Source organism: Theropithecus gelada, chromosome 1 (genome assembly GCF_003255815.1).
Source record: "Theropithecus gelada isolate Dixy chromosome 1, Tgel_1.0, whole genome shotgun sequence".
In the NCBI taxonomy this organism is placed as follows: domain Eukaryota; kingdom Metazoa; phylum Chordata; class Mammalia; order Primates; family Cercopithecidae; genus Theropithecus; species Theropithecus gelada.
The window spans coordinates 13900828-13921050 of NC_037668.1; the positions used below are offsets into that span (position 1 = coordinate 13900828).

Here is a 20223-nt window from a genome sequence, read left to right on the forward strand (position 1 = left end):
TTACTAGGACACAGGAGGCGGCTCTCTGCTCTCGCTCTCCCTCTCTCTTTTTCTCCCTGCCCCCAACTCAGCCTGGGCTTTTTCCTGTCTCTTAACTCCACCAGTGCAGCAGCAACTAGCTGAGCTGCTTGAGAGAGAGAGAGAGAGAGAGAGAGAGAGAGAGAGAGTGTGTGTGTGTGTGTGTGTGTGTGTGTGTGTGTCTGCGTGCGCAGCTAGGCCAAGCCTGCGAGCCTGCCTGTCACTGGAGAGTTTTAGTTTGCATTCAGAAGAAAGGAGGAGGGGAGACAAGAGGGGAGGAGGAAAAGGTGGCGGGGGGGAGGAGTAGGGGGGGCGTATAGAAGGGAGGGAGAATGTCTTGTTTGTGGCTTGTCAGCAATTGCTTGAGACAAGCTTCCATGTGTGAAAGCTACTTGGCATGAATGCCTGGGCCGTACCAAGTGTCACCGCAGCAAGAGGGGGAGTCAGAAGAAAAACAGATCAGACCAGAGCAGACAATAGGCCCCTAAAGTGTTCCCCCTAAGTTGCTTTGATGTTGTCCTGGTGTCTTGATACCAGGAGGCCAGGGATTGCAGGAAAAGGGTCTTTTTTGTCTTCATTCACTTTCCCCCCTCAGTTTCTGAAATGATTCTCCAGAATTTCTCCTCATAAAAAAGGTAAGAGCCCTAACAATTCCTTCTTCGGTGGCAGGCTTGTTCGCCTGTGCCTGGAAGTGGGGGTCTCATTCCTGCGCTGCTCTGGAGGAGCGCTGGGGTCCTGCGATTGGAGCTCCTGCGTTGCCCCTGGAAGTCTTTCAAGGCGCCCAGGGCTGGGGATGGCCCCTCTTTCGAGGGAACCCCAGTAACACGATCTGTGCCTCTGGGTTGGTGGGGGAGAAGGGGTGGATGGAGAGGGGTGGGAGGAGGGTGTGAGTGTGGGAGGGAAAAGAGAGAGAGAGAGAGGGAGCGAGAGAGAGGGAAGCCTGAAAGAGAGGGAGAGAAGGGCAGAGCCTTCGTTCTGGGAAGCCCCAGCCCAGAGCCCAGGGAGGCCTTGCAGGCTCCAAGCCGTGCATTCTCAGGCTGAGCAAGGGCCGGCCAGGGCTCCGCCGAGTGACTGCAGAGATTGCATCGAGCTTTGTGTGTGCCAGTGTGCCGGTGGGTCTGTGTGTGCATGTGGACTTCCCACACACTGCCCTGGTGTGCCTTGCTGTGAAGGGGAGGCACCCCGATCCTTACCACCCCAGCCCAGACTCTCCGAGGAGGAGCGGCATGGCAGGCAAGAAGGGAGAGCAAGAGAACTCTGCCACAAGACGATCCAGAAACTTTTCCAGTCTCAGGGATTCCTCTGGTCGTAGAGACTGTAGAGTTGTGGGGTGCCCCGTGCCTCAATTTCCCCATCTGTTAGATCAAGGGAGCTGATCAGGGATGCTGTATGCCTCCCTGGGATTGAGCGAAACAGAACAGATCACTGTGTCTGAAACGCGTGGAGAAATCGTCAGCTAGAGATGCTGTGGAATCACAGAGTAGAAGTGTTATCATTATTCTTGATCATGATTATCAGGGTAATAAAACCATCATTAAAGACACCCTGAGACAAATAGACTGAGGAGCATAGATCAAGTGTCTGAGCATTTCTAAGGAAACAAAAAGCCTTGTTCCACCTGTTGGCTTCTGTCCTTTTCTCTTGTGTCTTTTCGTTAGATTTATTGGCCGATTTGTACAGAGAATGGGGTGGGAGGGGTTGGGTTTTCCCCTTTCCTCCTCCTTGTACATATTTTTGTTTTAAAGAAGGTCAATGTAAGATGCTTGAGCGAGAAAGTGTGCCTCCTGGTATAGTAGTTTATTCAAGACCTTGTGTTTTCTGGCACTGGCAGGGCATGCAGACACATTTGTAAACTCTACCTTGGAGGTTAAAGATTTTTATTGTGGCTTTTAGAGATTAAATGAGATTTATTTACAATTGCTGTTTATCAGAGAGTAAATATCTCACTGTGTGTGTATGAGGCTAAGAATGTGAAGGCTGTTTACTCGCTGGTGGTTTTGTGGATAAAACCTTTTCCTTTTTGAAGTGACATCTTGAGGGATGGAATAGAGGGCTAAAATCAGTGCCTAACATGCATCTTTAAAATTTTTTTTTGAAGAAAAAAATGTCTGCTTATTTTCTTGAGTTGTGGATTTCCTTTCTTCTGTTCCTACACAGTGATTGTTTAAAGGCTCTCAGTTGTAGCTCTCTCTGAATTCTCTGGGGGAATTCTGCTTTCTTACCTAATTCTAGGTTTTCTGTGACTCTGCTACTTGTCCAAAAAAATCTGTAAAAGTCTAGGAGGCTGTGCCTCCTTCCATTCTAACTGCAAATGTTTATCAGACTGACTCCCTGTGATAGCTGGAGATTGAAGCAAAGGACCAGCCCTGGTTGAGAATATTTATGTGCTTCTCACAGAGGCCTGGAAACCTGACTTCTGAGTGTGGGAAAAGCTGAAGGAAAGCCATTAGTTGGCCTGGATCTGGCAAGAAGGTCCCCCTACATTTAATGTTTTATTAAAATAAAGCTGTGTATATATATATATCTGAAAACTTAATTGTTTTCTACTTTATAGGCAGAGAGATCTTACCATGGTTGTTCCTGACAAGATTTCAGGGTCCAGATATGTTCCTAACATGTTAGAATTTAAGGACTGCAAGGAAAAAGAAGTGTTATTCCATCATGTTATAGACGAGGATGTTAAGGTCCAAAAGAGATAAGCACTAATCTAAGGGGCGCAACAAAGCTGTGGTAACATCTAGACCACACCCGGGGGTTCAGAGTACCCGGAGGGTCTTCATGCCGCGTACCTTTACCTCACACCCACATTTGATTTTACATACTCCAGCACTTGGCCAACCAAAGAGAGGCACCTTTTGTAGTTCTGCTTGCTGTGGTGGATTACAGCAGCATGCTCTGCCCTGCTCATGTCATCAAATAGCACAAATATGACAAACATGGGTCCACAACATGAATTTGCATAAATTCATTCATGTATTCATTTGTTCATTCAACTAATATTTTGGGGATCTTTACTCTGCAGCAGGCAAACACTGGGCACTGAGGATATAGGAAAGAGAAAGGCGGATATACACCTGCCCTCAGGGAACTTACAGTCTTATTGGTATGATCCACATTAACCACATGGTCACACAAACTAGTAATCCTAATATTGATAATACTTATTGAACAGCATGCAAGTATTATGGCGGAGTGCATAGAGTTGCATAAGTTATTGACTCAAAGTGTGTAACTAGACATAAGCTAACTGTTCTCTTTCTCTTTGTGGTTGAGTTCCCCTTGCCCCAGCCAACTTCCATTCCTCTGGTGTCATTCCTACTCACAGGGAGCCCAGCAATTCCAAAGAGCAGAAAATTTTCCTTCCGTCTCTCATCATCCTTCACTCTCTCTCTTTTCTCAGCACACAGACCAACAAATAATATCTGCTAATCCCCTACACTTGTACTGTGAAGTAACTTCACTCTTGTAGTGAGCAGCCTAACATTGCTACCTGGATAATTCATGTTGACTGCAGTTAGTGAGACTCTGATCTCGTTTTACTGATTCCATCGTTCTTCTAGGGCTGGTACTAAACACTCAGCTGCAAGAGTCTCCACCATTATCACTGTCATCTTGGAATTCCAAAGACAATATAATAAAATGACCTTTCCTACCCCTCCCAGCAAGGAAACATATCCTACCCCTCCCAGCAAGGACTCATAAAGGGAAAAAAAATTAAATACCTTTTTAGCAGATCTCTGGTTGTGTTATTAAAATCTGACTGGTTTAGTGATATCAAAGATAGAACCTTTTTTTCTCTCTCTCTCTCTCTTCCTCCTATTTGTGGCCTTTCTTGGAAAGAATATAGTGTCTGGTTGAAATGCCAGTCATTTCCACGGACGCAGATTTGTGTTAATGCTGGCGTCACCATTTTCTACGTCGTGTCTTTCTCTAGTACTCAGCGGAGTTTGTCTTCAGTGTTGTCCATCCATCTTTTTTTTTAAGATTAATTTAATAGTTTTTTTAGAAGGCACACATGCCCACCCACACATAAATCATAGGTTTGATGCCTATACTTTAGGAACCCACACATAATGTGTGGTTAAGCCGTGTCATGAGAAAAATAAGAGTCAGTTCTACATACCCAGCATTGTTACACAGGGATGTGCCCAGCCCACATTGTAGCAACAACCTAAACCGGAGCTTGCCAGCTTGCTGTGGTCTGCGTTTGGCACCTGTGGCCAACGCCTCCTCCTCTGAGCGGTATGCACTTCATTTGCAAGTCTTTGATCACTTCCGACATACTCTCCCCCACCCCAAGTGTGTTACTCACCGGGGAGCTGCCTCTTGGGGAGGCAGTCTGAGTTGGCATTGGAAGAGTAATCCAAAAAGAGGAGTAATCCAAATGGGGAGTTGAGGAGTGAGTAAAACAAGGATCTGGTCAGAGGAAAGATTTAACAGAACTGGAGAGCCAGACAGCAGTGATACAGGTCATCTTTAACTCCGGGGGAAGAAAACTGAAGACTGTTACGACATTTTAAAGGGTGCAATGTGTAGGTACTCTGCATAAATAACAATTCTGGAGTCTCTAGTCCTGCTGAAAGTAAAACCAACACAAGGTGCAGGACATTTCCAAAACTCATTAGTTACAAATACGGCTTTTGCATGTAGCTTTACTAAAGGGGATTTTGTAGTTTTTCTACTCCCAAGAGACATAAATATAAGATGTACAATGGAAATTTCCTCCATTCCTTTTAAACCTTGACATTTTAATGCACTTTACAATATCTGCCTTGTCCTCTATTATAACAGCTCTGTGAATTAAATAGTATTGTTATCCTTCTGTTATATTTGAGTAAGGTTATGTGACTCACCCAAGGACTCACAAGAAAATGAGAGGTGAAACTGCTAGCTAATGAAATCTCCCTGTTAGACCATCTTTGCAAGAGATGAGAAGCAGAGAACAGAGGCAATCACCACGACATACAGATTAAAGGTACTGTGTTGACTTGGCATTAAAATAATTGCCTTGGGCCGGGTGCGGTGGCTCACGCCTGTAATCCCAGCACTTTGGGAGGCCGAGGCAGGCGGATCAGGAAGTCAGGAGATCGAAATCATCCTGGCTAACACGGTGAAACCCCGTGTTTACTAAAAATACAAAAAAATTAGCGAGGCGTGGTGGTGAGTGCCTGTAGTCCCAGCTGCTGAGGAGGCTGAAGGAGGAGAATGGCGTGAACCCGGGACGCAGAGCTTGCAGTGAGCTGAAATCGCGCCACTGCACTCCAGCCTGGGTGACAGAGCGAGACTCCATCTCAATAATAGTAATAATAATAATAATAATGATGATGATAATAATAATAATAAATAGTAATAATTGCCTTAGTTTTGCCTTCCCCCATCCTTTTTTTTTAAAATGGTAGGATTTAGAATGTTCATCAAAAAAAGGATCCCTAGTTCTAGTTTAATAATGACATGTTTTCTACAAAGTTCAATGGACCAGCCTCTATCTTTGGTTTTGCCAGTCTATGGCCTAGAAATCCCCATTCTACTTCTCTGGACCTCTCGGAATGAGGGAATCGGACTAAATCATCTTTAAGCTTCCTTCCAGCTCTGCTATTCAATGTTTTTCTGATTCTGTGAATAGGATACTTAATGAATCTGGTTTTTGGTCATCTTATATGAAGCCCAATTCAAGAACTATAGTTATTAAAGGGGAAAGGGTAGTGGGTTTTGTGGATATATAGGATTCATTCCTATACGTCTATATCTATCATACCGACTATGTTGACATTTTGAAGTGAAAAGCTCAATAGGAAGAAGTGAGAGTTTAATTTATATCTTTTGGAGAATTTGCCAGTCAGCATGCAGGCACATGTGCAAGAGACTAAAGAACCATTTCCGAAAGAAGAGGCTGTTTTGAATGCATGTTTTTCTGTATAAGTATGAATTTAAAATGGATGGGCACTGGGTACATCTCTTAGCTTTGCTGTTCTCACAGGCTTTTTCATAAAAATCGTGGTTTTTTTTTTTTTTTTGTATTGTGCTCACATGTTGTTTTGAGGATGCAAAGGAACAGTGTAAGCAACTGTAGTGCTGATGATACATGCTATGGGTTTAACACTATGCTTTTGGGGATGACGGGACCATTGGCAATCTTTATGACATGAAACTCCTGAAACAGATTATCTGCTGATAGTTACATATGTGTGTGTGTATATAATATACGTGTGTGCATATATATTATATATGCCTTTAAGATATAAGTAATAATCTGCTTCTGAAATGTGATTGAGGGTGAGACAGAGGGTGGAGAATGAATAATGGTTTCACTAATCATGTCATCTCTATGAGTAATTCCAAGCACTATTCATTTGAAATTGGTTAAACCTTTGAAAATATATAATTTAAAAATTTTACACAGTGGCTCTTAATATAATTTTTAGAACCCCAGAGTAAATTTTCCTGCCGTGCTTTAGGAATATCATCTGGTTTGGAGCAAGGGAAACCAGTTCAAGGTTGCTTTGACAGTTAGTAAACCACTGACTCAATTTTAATTAGTTTTACGTTTTTTCATCTGGAAAAAAATAGTATGTAAGATATAATTACTTTCTAGCTGGGAAAGAGGATTTTGCACACTATATGTAATAATTTTTTGATTTACAATGTGTCTTTATTCTGGGTTGCTTAAAATTCCTGACATTGAATATCTTGTTTAATATCATAACAATAATAAGTAGATACATAAGAAAAATGTATTATTAACTTTAAAGACAGGAAAACAGAAATAGTTTAGTGAAGTGGACATGCCAGTAAGACTTTTAGAACCTAATAATGTACTCTGTAGAAATTTGTGAAGTGTTTGGTTACCGATGAATGCTAAACATTATAAAGGGAAAAGGAAAGCGTATTCTATATATTATTGTCGCCAATCTAATTTTTAATGATCTAAATAGTTACCAAAAGTAGTCTTAAAGATTCAAAATGCCTTTAGTTTAAAACTTTGGAGAGCTTTAGTAATTCCATGAAAATCACAACCACTCTTTTTCCTGAAAAATACACAAACTCAAAACTACCACTAATAGCATTTGAAGGAAACCAAGCCGTCATTTGCTCAGAAGAGAAACTTATGAACCTTGAGGTAACTTTTTATCTTGGATAATACTAGATATATTGGACTTTCTATTATCCTTAGGGCTTGTGTAGTTAGTACATGTTTGAGGAGAGAAATTTTGCTGAGGGTCTGTGGACAAGGATCATTCTGAGTGAAGGTTAAGGTCATACTTTCTCCAAGGATGCTTGGATTGGTGGTTTACCGTATAGACATCCATGACACACTGGAGTGTTTAAGGCAACCATAGTCTAAAGAATTCAGGACTTTAACTTCCGTGCCAGTGCCCACGTTGCTGTCTCTGCCTGGAATGTCTTTTTGCCTTAGCTTTTCCAAGCCAGCTCCAGCTGCTCCTTTCAAGATTGATCCTGGGCATTTCTTCTGGGAAGCTTCCTGGACCCAAACCAGGTCATTCCTGCTCCACCACTTCCTAGTATGCACTTATGTGGCTCTTATCACACTGCACTAGAATCATCTGCCTCCTGCTCTGGGCTGTGGTCCCTCAAAGGTTGGAATTGTTTGTAGTTTTTGTACCCCTAATCCTTAGCATAGGGTGAAACAGAGCAGGCAATCAATAAATGTTGGTGAATGAATAAACAGTTCACACTGAAATAAAGCTTATTAATGAATTTAATTAAATATACATCCAGAGGCTGAGGTGGGAGAATTGCTTGAGACCAGCCTGGGCGAGATAGTGAGACCCTGTCTCAAAAAAAAAAAGGTGTAAATACAAAAAGAATTGACAAGAAGAATCTTAAATTGCAACCTTGTGTTGCATTAAAAAAAAAAGGAAATTTCTCATAGGGTATTCGTCTTCTCTCCTGTTGCAAAGAATAAAATACATAATCATAATAAAGCATTTTGTATACTCTCAAATTCTTTCCTTTTCTTTCTTTCTTTTTTTTTTTTTTTGAGACAGAGTTTTGCTCTGTTGCCCAGGCTGGAGTGCTGTGGCAAGATCTCGGCTCACTGCAGCCTCTGTCTCCTGGGTTCAAGCGATTCTCCTGCCTCGACCTTCCAAGTAGCTGGGATTACAGGTGTGCACCATGATGCCCAGATAATTTTGGTATATTTAGTAGAGACAGAGTTTTGCCATGTTGGCCAGGCTGGTCTCAAACTCCTGACCTCAAGTGATCTGCCCACCTCAGCCTCCCAAAGTGCTGGGATTACAGGCATGAGCCACCACACTCAGCCTCCTCTCCTTTCTCATGCCCAGCTTTTTCCCCCTAAAGCTTTTGTTTTTCACGTTTCCCATTCTTGGACCTTGTGATTTCCTATGAGTTTATTTTTTATGTCAAAGAATCACAGATGATAAATCAGTTAGTTAAGTTTGCCTATCTTACCTGCTATTTATTGATATTTAGGTAGTGACTAAAGAGGAGAAGTTTCTTCTAGCTCAGAAACAGGAAAAATCAAGAGATCTTTGAGGAAGTTTGGACAATCAGAGGATAGTAAGGTGAATGCCTGACTTCCAGGAATCTGCAGTTGTGACCATCTGAAACAAAGAAGGAGTCACTGTAATGTAATTTTCATTTTCTAAAAAAGGTGTTTTTTTTTGTTTTTTTTTTTTTTTGAGACGGAGTCTCGCTCTGTAGCCCAGGCTGGAGTGCAGTGGCCGGATCTCAGCTCACTGCAAGCTCCGCCTCCCGGATTCACGCCATTCTCCGGCCTCAGCCTCCCGAGTAGCTGGGACTACAGGCGCCCGCCACCGCGCCCGGCTAGTTTTTTGTATTTCTTAGTAGAGACGGGGTTTCACCGTGTTAGCCAGGATGGTCTCGATCTCCTGACCTCGTGATCCACCCGTCTCGGCCTCCCAAAGTGCTGGGATTACAGGCTTGAGCCACCGCGCCCGGCTCTAAAAAAGGTTTTAAGTGCTAAACCGTCTAGAAAAGGGCTTCTGGTTGCAAAGAACTGACTCACTCAGGTTCCCTCTAGGAAAGTGACATTCACTGTGAAGATGCTCACAGATAGAGCCTGCAATCAGACTTGGAGACCTTTTAGGTGCTGAGGCAGCTCTAGGGACAACTTTCTCGTTCATATCAGTCTGATTCTCTCCCTCTGTGTTTGCCTTACTCAGGCTCTTTTGCTACTCACTGCTTTGATCTTCTAGCTTTATTCTGAGTAAGCTCTCTCAATCTCATAGCTTTTTAATTACACCCCTAATTGTTGCTTCTTTGACTTGTCAAGAGCCCCATGTCCAGAATCTACTCTTTCTACTCTCCCCGCTTCATGGCTTCTCCTCATGGTTTCTTTCCTTCCATTCTTTCAGCTGCAGTTTTCCATGATAATTGCTTCCTTCTCTCAGAATTCCCTAATTTAGATTCCCAAGAAAGGATCCAACTAACCCAACTCATCTTTTCACTGCCATGCTTTATAGGTTCTTAGCCAGCTTGAGGTTGGAGCTGTCCATGAGTCAGATGCTCACCTCTAGTCTAGGGTGCTGTGGTAAAGGGAGATGGGTAGGGGTAGAGCGGTTGTCACTTGGTATAAAACTGGACTGTCTTTTAGTATGAACCATGGAAGGGCCATCTTCCCTTCCATGTGGCTGGCAAGGAACATATTTGACACAGCTAATATAAGCCCATTATGGAAGTCTAGGAAATTAAGGCTAACTGGATGACTAAAAATTAAAATTTTCATGGGTGACAATTAATACAACTGAGATAAAAAGACCATGGGAACAATAGCCAATTTATAACAAAAAAAATCGGGAGAGGGAAGTGTATTAGAGTTAGCTCTTACATGAGAGATGTCATTTCATGTATTTATCAAAAAGCAAGAGTAGGTGAATAGTGAGAGTGAGAATATATTGACGTGGATCCCAGAGGCTAGTCTAAACAGCAAGCGTAGTACTGGAATTGGGGACCAGGATGAGGATAAATAGAAATGCTCAACTCCATAGGGAGCTTCAAAGCGTGTGCTTTCTTCCTGTGCTTTCTTCCTATGCTTCCCTGTTTTGTACTTGATCCAACTTGTCTGTAGCTTCTGGAACAGTCTGTCCTGAACTGGTTATGTGACCCTGGCCTGGTTATTTGTTCTCTCTGAAACTCAGTTCATCATCTGTAAAATAGGGATAATAATTGTTATTTAAATAGCTTGTCTTAAGAATTAAATTAGATGGGATCATATATTTAAAGTGACTGATACACATTACCTGATATGTAAAAGGCACTCAATCAGTTGTAGCAATTATTCTAGAACATAAGGAGGAAGGAAATGTTGATGGAACAACATGCTGGGTAAAATTCTGCTTTTTATATCATTTATTCCTTACAACAGTCCTGAGGGACTTGTATTATTATTTCTACTTTATAAATGAGGAGACAGTAATAATAATTGAGTATTCGCTATGTGCCACACAGTGAGCTAAACTCTTCCAGGCATTGTCTCATTCAAACTGAGATAGGTGCTATTAATACCTTCACCTCATAGTTGAGGACACTGTGGTCTAGAGAGTATAACTTGCCAAACATCATACAATTAGCAAGTGACCATTAGAGTATAAGTCTATCTGAAGCTGGGTCGGTCTGACTGTAAAGGATTTCCAAAGTTATATAATTGCTAAGTGACAGAGTCAAGGCTCAGGTCTTGTTAAGGGCAGTACTTCTTCAGTGCACAGCCAGAGGTACATGCTGATTGAATGAAGGATAGTGGCAGACACACACCTATAAGGGTCTCGCATCTGACTCTGAATGCCATGGTTAGACAAGGGTAAGTTTTGGATAGGGTACTGTTATGGTTCGGCTGTTCCCTCCGTAACTTAGGTTCAAATTTAATTGCCATTATGAGAGTATTAAGAGGTGAGACCTTAAAGAGGTGGAGAATCCTTAAGGGCTTCACTTTCATGAACGGATTAGCGCGGTTATCTTGGGAGTGGGTTAGTTATCGACGGAGTGGGCTCCCGATAAAAGGATGAATTTGGCCCCCATTTTCCCTCTGCCATGCCTACGTGTTCACTAACCATGTGATGCCTTCTGCTATGGAGTGACCCTCACCAGATGTGGCCCCTTGATCTTGGACTTTCCAGACTCTAGCAAATAAATTTCTTTTCTTTATAAACGATGCAGTCTGTGGTATCCTGAAATGGACTAAAGCAGCAGAAAATGCTGTCTGTGGTATCCTGAAATGGACTAAAGCAGCAGAAAATGGACTAAAGTATAGATTTTTAAAAAGTTTTAATAATTTAAATATGTCAAAATAAGGTCTCTGAGACCTGAGGAAGTGATTTAACAAACATGATAAATATCTGTTGTATGTCAGACAATGAAAATGAGCTTGGCATTGCGGGGTGCAAGATGATTGAGGCTTGAATCCCTACCTTTAAGGTGCTTTCATCCTGGTGGAGAGAGACAGATATTCACAGAACTAATTATAAAGCATATACCAATGGATCAAAAGAACTGTGGTAGTCACGGGAGAGAACAATTAATTTGGTGGTGAAGGGAATAATGGTGGAAGGAATTGGGGAATGCTTCACGAAGGGGACGACATTTGCAATGGTCCTTGAGGGATGAATGTGGAAGTACTAGAAGTCTTCTATAGTTTCCTTTTTCTTCACTCCAGTGGTTTTATAAAGGGTGATATAAAGTAGCATTGTAATGACTGAATAATAGATTGAGGCCAGGCGCAGTGGCTCACGCCTGTAATCAGCACTTTCGGAGGCCAAGGATGATGGATCAACTGAGGTCAGGAGTTCAAGACCACCCTGGCCAACATGACGAAACCCTGTCTCTACTAAAAAACACGAAATTAGCCGGGCGTGGTGGCGCATGCCTGTAATCCCAGTTACTCGGGAGACTGAGGCAGGAGAATCACTTGAACCCAGGAGGAGGAGGTTGCGGTGAGCCGAGATCACACCATTGCACTCCAGCCCGGGCAAAAAGAGTGAAACTCTGTCGCAAAAAATAAAACAAACAAAGATTGACAGATAATAATGCTTTCAAAGATTGGTTTCTTTGAATGAAAGCGGAGAAATATCTACTCTTACTAACCATAAGAATATATTGGCATTTTCCTAGTCTGTACTTTCCCAGAGTTCTATTGAAGGAATCACACAATGAAATACCCTGTTCTGTGCTTTCTAGGTTTGGGTTCTAGAGTTGAACAGCAATCTAACAAGGGCCTATCAATCCCTGGTGTGACCATATGGGACACTAGTGTGAGTTCTTGTAGTACAAAGGAGTACTAAGGTACTGACAGATGGGTCATTTATTCATCTAATGTTTGAGATTTTAGTCTGTAGTTGGGAATTTCCATTTTTTTTTTTTTTTTTTACATACAATACCAGGCTTTCGGGATTTGGTGGGTTTTTTGGAGACAGTCCTCATTTAAAACATTCTGCCTTGTCTCCATAAGTATATTCATGATTGGCAGTCAATATATTCTGGTAGCTGTTTCAGGTTGTTCAGGTGTATTGAGTTTTCACATCCTAATCCTGTTTAAAGAGAGCCTAGTAGATGTCTTCTGCATTTTGGACTTTATTCCCTTGCTGTGACGAAGTGCATACTGACTGGTCTTTCCACTGTAAGGTAGAACCCCAGCTAAGCTCTCTTGTTCTGTTTTGGTTTGGTTCTTTGCTCAGCTTCTTTTTTTCCAAACTCTGCAGATGGACATTAGACTCATTCTTCTTTCAAGGTCTGGCTCAGATGTCACATTCTTCACAGTCTTTTTCAATTCCTAAAGCCAGAGGACTCTTGTGTCCATGTTATCTTCTACTTTGCTTAGAATGATCATATTAGCTATACGTGTTCACTGTCATAAATCCCTTACTAGAAAGTAAACCAGAGGGTAAGGATTTAGGTCCTATTTACCTCTGCATCCCCAAGAGCACCCAGCAGAATTCCTCTCCTTTCAAGTGGTTGTGCTCAAGATGTTTACTGAACCCAACTGAATTGAATTCTTGGCTTCTTTGGATTTGCTTTGAGTATGGTAACATTAATGTCTGTGCCCCAGTTCCCTTTTGGAAAAGAAATGCTGCCTTAAAAATAAAAAGCATCTTAACTGATTTTGGGATGAAAGACACCACGTAATATAAGCAGTAATTGTAATTATTATTAATCAGCATCATTAAAATAGTATGAACTGATAGGATTACTTCCTTTGCTTGCTTTTGCCGGCAGAGTTGGCAGGTTTGATAAACTAACTGGTCTTTTCCCTCTTTAATATCTATGATTCTTTGAAATTTTATGTAGACAAGTGCAAACTAATGTACACTGGAAGGAACAATTGAAACAGCTCATACTCACTGATGGGCTCTGAATTACTCTACTTGTAAGTGCTCAGGAAAAAGATCTCAGATTCATTGTGGATTGCTCAATGGAGACATCTGCTCACTGTGCAGCAGCAGTCAGAAGAATGAATGAGATATAATAGGCTGTATTAACTTTGAGAATGGGATAAAGAATAATGCAGAAAATAATACAGTGTGCATAATTTGGCATTGACTATTTCTGTAATTACAATAAAACATTTTAATGATATACATTGATGTTATGACTTCACCTTAAAATCAGAAATCAGCACTGGGTCCTTTCATTTCAAAGAAAACAAAGCAGAAATACAAAGGATCCAGAGAAAAACAACAGACAGTCTCAAAGACATACAGGGATTTGTCTGTAATGAGAAACTGAAAAGACAAGGACATTTTAATTTTGGGTAAAGGGAAAGACGACATTGTATAAATTAATTTAAAATTAATGAAAATTTCAGAAAATTGCTAGAGCTGGCTTCTGTTTATCCTTAGTAATGGAGGTCAGAGATAGGCAGGATAATTGGAATCCTTGATAATCTCCAATCCTCGTTTTAGCTATTAGTTGCAGCATCCTGTCCTACCAGTAGTTTTAACAAATGAATAAATATAATACCAGACACGACAGCTCAGGGTTTGTGAAGTGAACATGAGACAGGCAGCCTGGGCTATTGAGAAGTCCACAGAATTTGGAATCGGGTGACCTGGGTTCTAGTCCTTGCTCCCTGTTTATTGTTTGCACAACTTTGAATGAAGTGTTTAACTTCTATGAGACCTAGTTCCTACATATGTAAAATGGAGATAGTGGAAGTAGTTATTTTACAGGATCTTTGGGGGAAATGAGTGAGCTAGTTGGAAGTGATGGCTGGACTGTGCAGGTTGAGAATTGGTTGTTGAGAGTGCTTGCCTCAGGGGCCGACATATCTCCAGGTCTCTGGTGCTTACACTCCACCTTTCTTTCTCTTCAATCTCCTACTTCTTACGATCTTGGCAAGAGATTTTAGAAGTATAAAACATTTTCTTTATCTCCAGAATCAGCATTCCTACTCCCTTGCTCCCGGAAAGCCTTAAAATAATTTTGCACTCATTTTTATTAATGTATGATTAATTAGAGGTCATCTTATGTAATCTTCACAGCAGCCCCTTGAGATGGGTACTGCTACTATCCTCATCTTTCAGATGCAGACCCTGAGACGTAGAAGACTTGTTTAAGAACACACCGTAATGGCAGACTAAAGAGTCAAACTTATGCTATCATGTCTCTGGGTTGGTTTACGAAGTCTAGAAAACTGAGTCATATGACTATACTGATTTCTACCCTGGGAAGTGACTGGCTTTCCTTATTTCCCTAGGACCTCCTACTCTATACTTTGGCACCCAGCTCAGGACTCACCTGCCTCCTTGGAGGCTGTCCTAAGCCTTCTCTTCCCCTGTAAGAGATCATCTTGTGTGCCTTCACACCCTGTATTGTAGCTTTTAACGTATTATTTGGTTAACAACAGTAGAAACCCTTATACCCAATTCAATTAATAATTAGCGATTTAGTTGAACAAGTTAGTTAAGGCAGGAATCATACAAAATGATAGAATCATACTTTAAGCTTTTATTTTAACTTAAAACATGCCTCAGGTTTTTGATGTTGAGCCAAGGCACCATCTTTGGAGTTGAAGGCTTCCTATTAGACTTCTGAGTCTTGTTTCTTACAGAAGTCACACCCCTGAGGCTTTCCCAATCATTTTGTGTCCCGGGTTCTTTAAAGTGGAGCAAGATCTTAAAGACATTTGTGAGGCAATCAGATTTTCCAGATTTAATGATGTTTTATGGTTGGCTCTCTCATGCCTAAGTTGACAGCACATTTTTTAGTGACTCACTTTTAAAGCCTTTTCTAAACATTCACCTTAGATCTTACAGAAACAACATCTTTTTTGCACTCATATTTCATCACTTTAAGTAAGTTTAATTAAATTATGTAATTACAATAATAGGAAGAACTAGCACAAATAGGCCTGGGAACAAACGCTGACTCTTGGTGAGCAGACAGCTCCACTGGTGGGAGCAAGGGCATGAAGGTGTCCTAGAGTAGCCTACTACTAGCAGTAAGGCTCAGCAGATCGAAGGCCTTATGTCTTTACATTTATTTATTTATTTACTTATTTACTTATTTATTTTGAGACGCAGTCTCACAGTGTTGTCTGGGCTGGAGTGCAATGGCTCCATCTTGGCTCACTGCAATCTCTGCCTCCAGGGTTCAAGCAATTCTCCTGCCTCGGCCTCCCGAGTAGCTGGGATTACAGGTGCCTGCTACCATGCCTGACTTTTTTTTTTTCTTTGTATCTTTTAGTAGAGACTGGATTTCACTATGTCGGTTAGGCTGGTCTCGAGCTCCTGACCTCATGATCTGCCCGCCTTGGCCTCCCAAAGTGCTGGGATTACAGGTGTGAGCCACCGCTCCCAGCCTTATTTATTTATTTATTTATTTTAATTTTTTTTATTTTTTTGAGATGGAGCCTCCCTTTGTCACTCAGGCTGGAATGCAGTGGTACAATCACAGTCACTGCAACTTTGACCTCTCAGGCTTAAGCAGTTCTCCCACCTCAGTCTGAGTAGCTGAAACTACAGGAGTGCATCACCACACCTAGCTAATTTTTAAATTTGTTTGTAGAGACAGGGTCTCATTATGTTGCCCAGGCTGGTCTTGAACTTTTGGGCTCAAGTGATCCTCCCACCTTGACCTCCCAAAGTGCTGGGATTACAGGTGTGAGCCACTGCACCTGGCCATCTTTACATTTAAGGAGTGAATGGAGACCACAGATTAATCACTTAAGTGTTGGTCACTTGAGACAGCTCCTGCTCAATATGACATCTGTTTCATGTCTTTGCCATAGATGAATGCCTTGAAGGTCTAGCTTGTATCTTTCTAGTTAATCTCAGAACCTAGAGCAGTGATGGGTATACAGTGGGCCCTCAGTGATCATTGACTGACTAGCTAATTGACCATACTGAAAAAACAAAGCTTGGCTTTGCCACTGCACGTCCTCAGGCAGGGGTACCAAGCAGCAATCCACTGTCTAGAAGTTGAACAAGGGGGAGAGAGACAGAGACAGATCTAGCAAACGAAATTCTAATATTGCAGGACAAGATGATGTATACCGTTAAATTGTTTTAAAATGTAAGGCAGCTATAAAGAAGATGACTTTGTAGTAATATGTAATTAACCTGGGTAACTCACTAGCACAAAATAACAGTGACACAACTTGCTTGATAACATTTTATATAGTGGATTAGATATGTTCTTATGTGAGGGAAAAAAATTCTCACTTACAACCATAATATCTGAGCACAGAAAGTCTTTCTGATGATTATGTTCAAGGCCAGCCAGATCAAGAAAAAGTTTCCCTTACAGATATATCCTTGCAGCGTTGAGTTTATTATATGCTTCTTGTGACAAAGTAAAGCATCTTGTATTGAGCACCAGTAGAGGAAAGAAGTCGGATCTGAAGGATATTCAACTTGGCAAAGACATTCTGTGGTAAGTGACTGATTTGGAAGATAGGGGTTGAGGCTTGGTGATCGCAGGGATATCCTCTTTTCTAAGATAAAGCAGGCAAACACATTTAGCTTTGTGCTCAATGGATGAATTTCACATTGAACTAAAATATACTGAGCAAGCAGAGTTGGAAAGTTGTAGAATATTTACCTTACCGTAGGAAATGGGATGAGAAAAAAATATATATACATGTATATTTTATATATGCATGTGTAGAATAGAAATAATCTTCCATAGGATCTGATGGGTGCAAACTTTCTCATTAATTTTCCATATTGGAAATCTGTAGGCTCCTTCCAATTATTAACTATTTAGGACCTCCCTGTTCCTCAAGAGGTTGTGAAACAGTTGTCTAAAAAAGGAAGGATGAAATTAACATTGTACTGAGTACTCATTGTGTGTCAGCCATTACACTAATTATTTAATATATGTCACCATATTCCTTTGAATATAAGTTGCCATTGATTTTTGTAAGACCCGCATTAGTTTATGTGTCACTATGAAAGAAAAAAAAAAACATACCCAATCAAACTGTACGTATACCATACATACCATCAACGTTAAAAAATGTGCATCTTAGAATCAGTGAGATGTGGTATGCCATTTAATTCTCCCAACAACCCTTAAACTAAGCAATAATATGGGTAGATGAAGAAAGTGAGGCTTGGAGAAGTCAAGTAATTTGCCTAAAGTCAAGTAGCATGTAAGTGTCAGAGCTGGGGTTTGACCCAGATTAGTCTGTCTCAAAATCCAGTAAGCTATCCTTACTACCATGCTGCTGATTGAAATCAACACTTGCCCAGAACTTGGAGCTAAATAAATAAATGCATGGTATCCCACCAAAAGCACTTATCTTTGAACTTCTCTCCCAAAGACCTTTCCTCAGAGAAAACTGTGGATGGCTCTGGAGTCAATGGCTGCCATGGATTTCTAAGAGTAGAAGGAGATCTTGCGTTCCTTGGTCTGGTCTCCCTCTGGTGTCTGATAATGCCTGCTGCCCCCACCAACCCCAAGGAAGCACACACGCTCTGTGGAAGCACAAGTGGGCTTTGCTTTTATCTACTTGTTGGTCCTGGTTCTATCTGTGGACATATGGAGAGTGAGCCTTACCCATCTTACCATGACATGGCCCTTCCTGCATTTGAAAACAGGTGTGAGAGTCTCCTGAAGACTTTTCTTCTTAGTGGAACATGCTGAGTTCCTTATAGGACGTGATATAGAAATCTCTCTCTCTCTCCAGTTACTATACTGAATGCATCTCAGTTTGTTTGTAGTCCTTTTAAACAGAGGCATTCAAAATTGATTGCGGGGCTCTACAAGGAGTAGGTGACCTATCACCTCCCTTGCTTTAGGCCACACTTCTCTGGGTGCAGCCTGAGTGCATTTGATTTTTCCAGCACCTCATCACATAAGTATAAAATCCTCCTCCCCCTACTTCATCTCCTTTACTTTCACCTTTTCTCCTCCTCCTTTTAAACACATGCTTCTATGTAGGCAACTTGGACTTCTGTAATTTTTATGTGGGGCTTAAATTATTTTTGCTTTTATCACTTTCGAAATTTGTCTTGTTAGGATTGGTATTTTGAAGATTTTTTTTCTTTCTTTCTTTCTTTTTTTGTCATTTGATGGTCATCTCTCCTACTTTTTTTCTTCTTTACCAGGAAAGTCAGTGATCTCCTAATTTTGTAACATCCTCAAATGAGATTTTTAAAAGTATTTTCTATAGTTTTAGCCAAATCATTGCTATGTAAATTGAGTAGGACAGGCTCAAAGACAGAGCTCTTTGGGAGGTCGTAAGAAATCTTTTCATTGTCCTGTTACCAATCCATCAGATTCCTCTGTCATCAGCTTGTATTTCTCTATCTTGTCTATTAAAATAGCAGTTGCTTTATATGTGCCATTCCACTTAAACTGCAAAATTTCATATACCAAGTACTCTCGTTCCTGTTTAGGTTAGGCAAGCCAAACTACAGATAGGTGAAGCAGTTTGCCCAGAATTTCCCTGTGTGATAAAAGCAGAGCCAGGATTTGCACCCAAGCTTTCATGTCCCTTCTACTCTGTCGTGGTTGTACCCATTGTGGATTACCTTGATGAAATGCAGAGATGGTATTTTTACCTAATTTTCCTGGACTACAAGAGAGTGCTTTTGACCCCAAGGAGCCAAATGTTATAATAGAAATGTACTCTCTTCCTTCTTTCTTCAGAGAACCATAAGCAAGAGAGTAAATACCTCATTCCTCTCTAAGGACAGTACTCACACCCTTACCTTCCCCACTGACTTCTTTTAGAAACAGATAGAAAAATAGCATTTGAAAAAGAAGATTCTTTTCTGGGCTGTCTGCGCAATGGAACAGTTGTTGGGTCCTGAAGGCCGGGAACTAAGACCCAGAGAAAACAGAGACTTTAAGAAGCTTAATAAAATGCTGGTTACCTAAAGTCTTGGAAACCAGAGTTCGAAAGCCTTGCTTTCACTCTCTTTCTCTAGAATATGCTAAGAGGACTTCGTATTTCAGAATAAGTACAGACTGTTGTAAAGTTAAAAGAACAGAACAGAAAAAGAACGTAAATGATGCAGAGAAACACTCGTGCTATTCAGACCACAGCTGCTATCAAGCTTGTTAGTAGGCAAGGTGTGTGGGATAGACGAAATTCATGAGGAGCAGTAGCCCAAGGTGAGTGTCCAGTGCCATGCTTCTGTCTCTCACTGAGGGACTGATCTTTGGTAGATTCCTTAATCTTTCAAGAGGAGTCTTTTTAACTATTAAAAAGGAATAAGGCGAGGCCAGGCGCGGTGGCTCACACCTGTAATCCCAGCACTTTGGGAGGACAAGGCAGGTGGATCACCTGAGGTCAGGAGTTCTAGACCAGCCTGGCCAACATGGTGAAACCTTGTCTCTACCAAAAATGCAAAAATTAGCCCGGCTTGGTGGCGGGTGCCTGTAATCCCAGCTACTCGGGGGGTGGGGGAGTAGGGGGGCGCCAAGGCAGGAGAATCGATTGAATTTGGGAGGCGGAGGTTGCAGTGAGTCAAGTGGAGCTCACGCCATCCCACTCCAGCCTGGGGGCAAGAGCGAGACTTCATCTCAAAAACTCAAAAAAAAAAAAAACCGAATAAGGCCAGAAGCAGTGACTCACTCCTGTAATCCCAGCATTTTGGGAGGCTAAGGGGCTTTGTGGGGATGACTTGAGCCTAGGAGTTTAAGACCAGTCCTGGCAACGTAGTGCGACCTCATCTTTATAAAAATAAATATATACATAAATAATTTTTTTAAACTAATAAAAACAAGGCATCCTTACTTCATGGAGTTTCATGATTCTCAGCC

General features: G+C 41.4%; 1 protein-coding gene across 1 annotated transcript in view; it reads left to right on the plus strand.

The window, feature by feature from the left end:
* The first annotated feature begins 479 nt into the window (after positions 1-479).
* The window catches only part of BCL9 (B cell CLL/lymphoma 9), an 89846-nt gene continuing 70102 nt past the window's right edge, over positions 480-20223 (plus strand). The window contains exon 1 of the mRNA XM_025375124.1: positions 480-653. The gene's annotated coding sequence lies outside the window, so the exon portion shown is untranslated. The remainder of the gene's footprint in view (positions 654-20223) is intronic.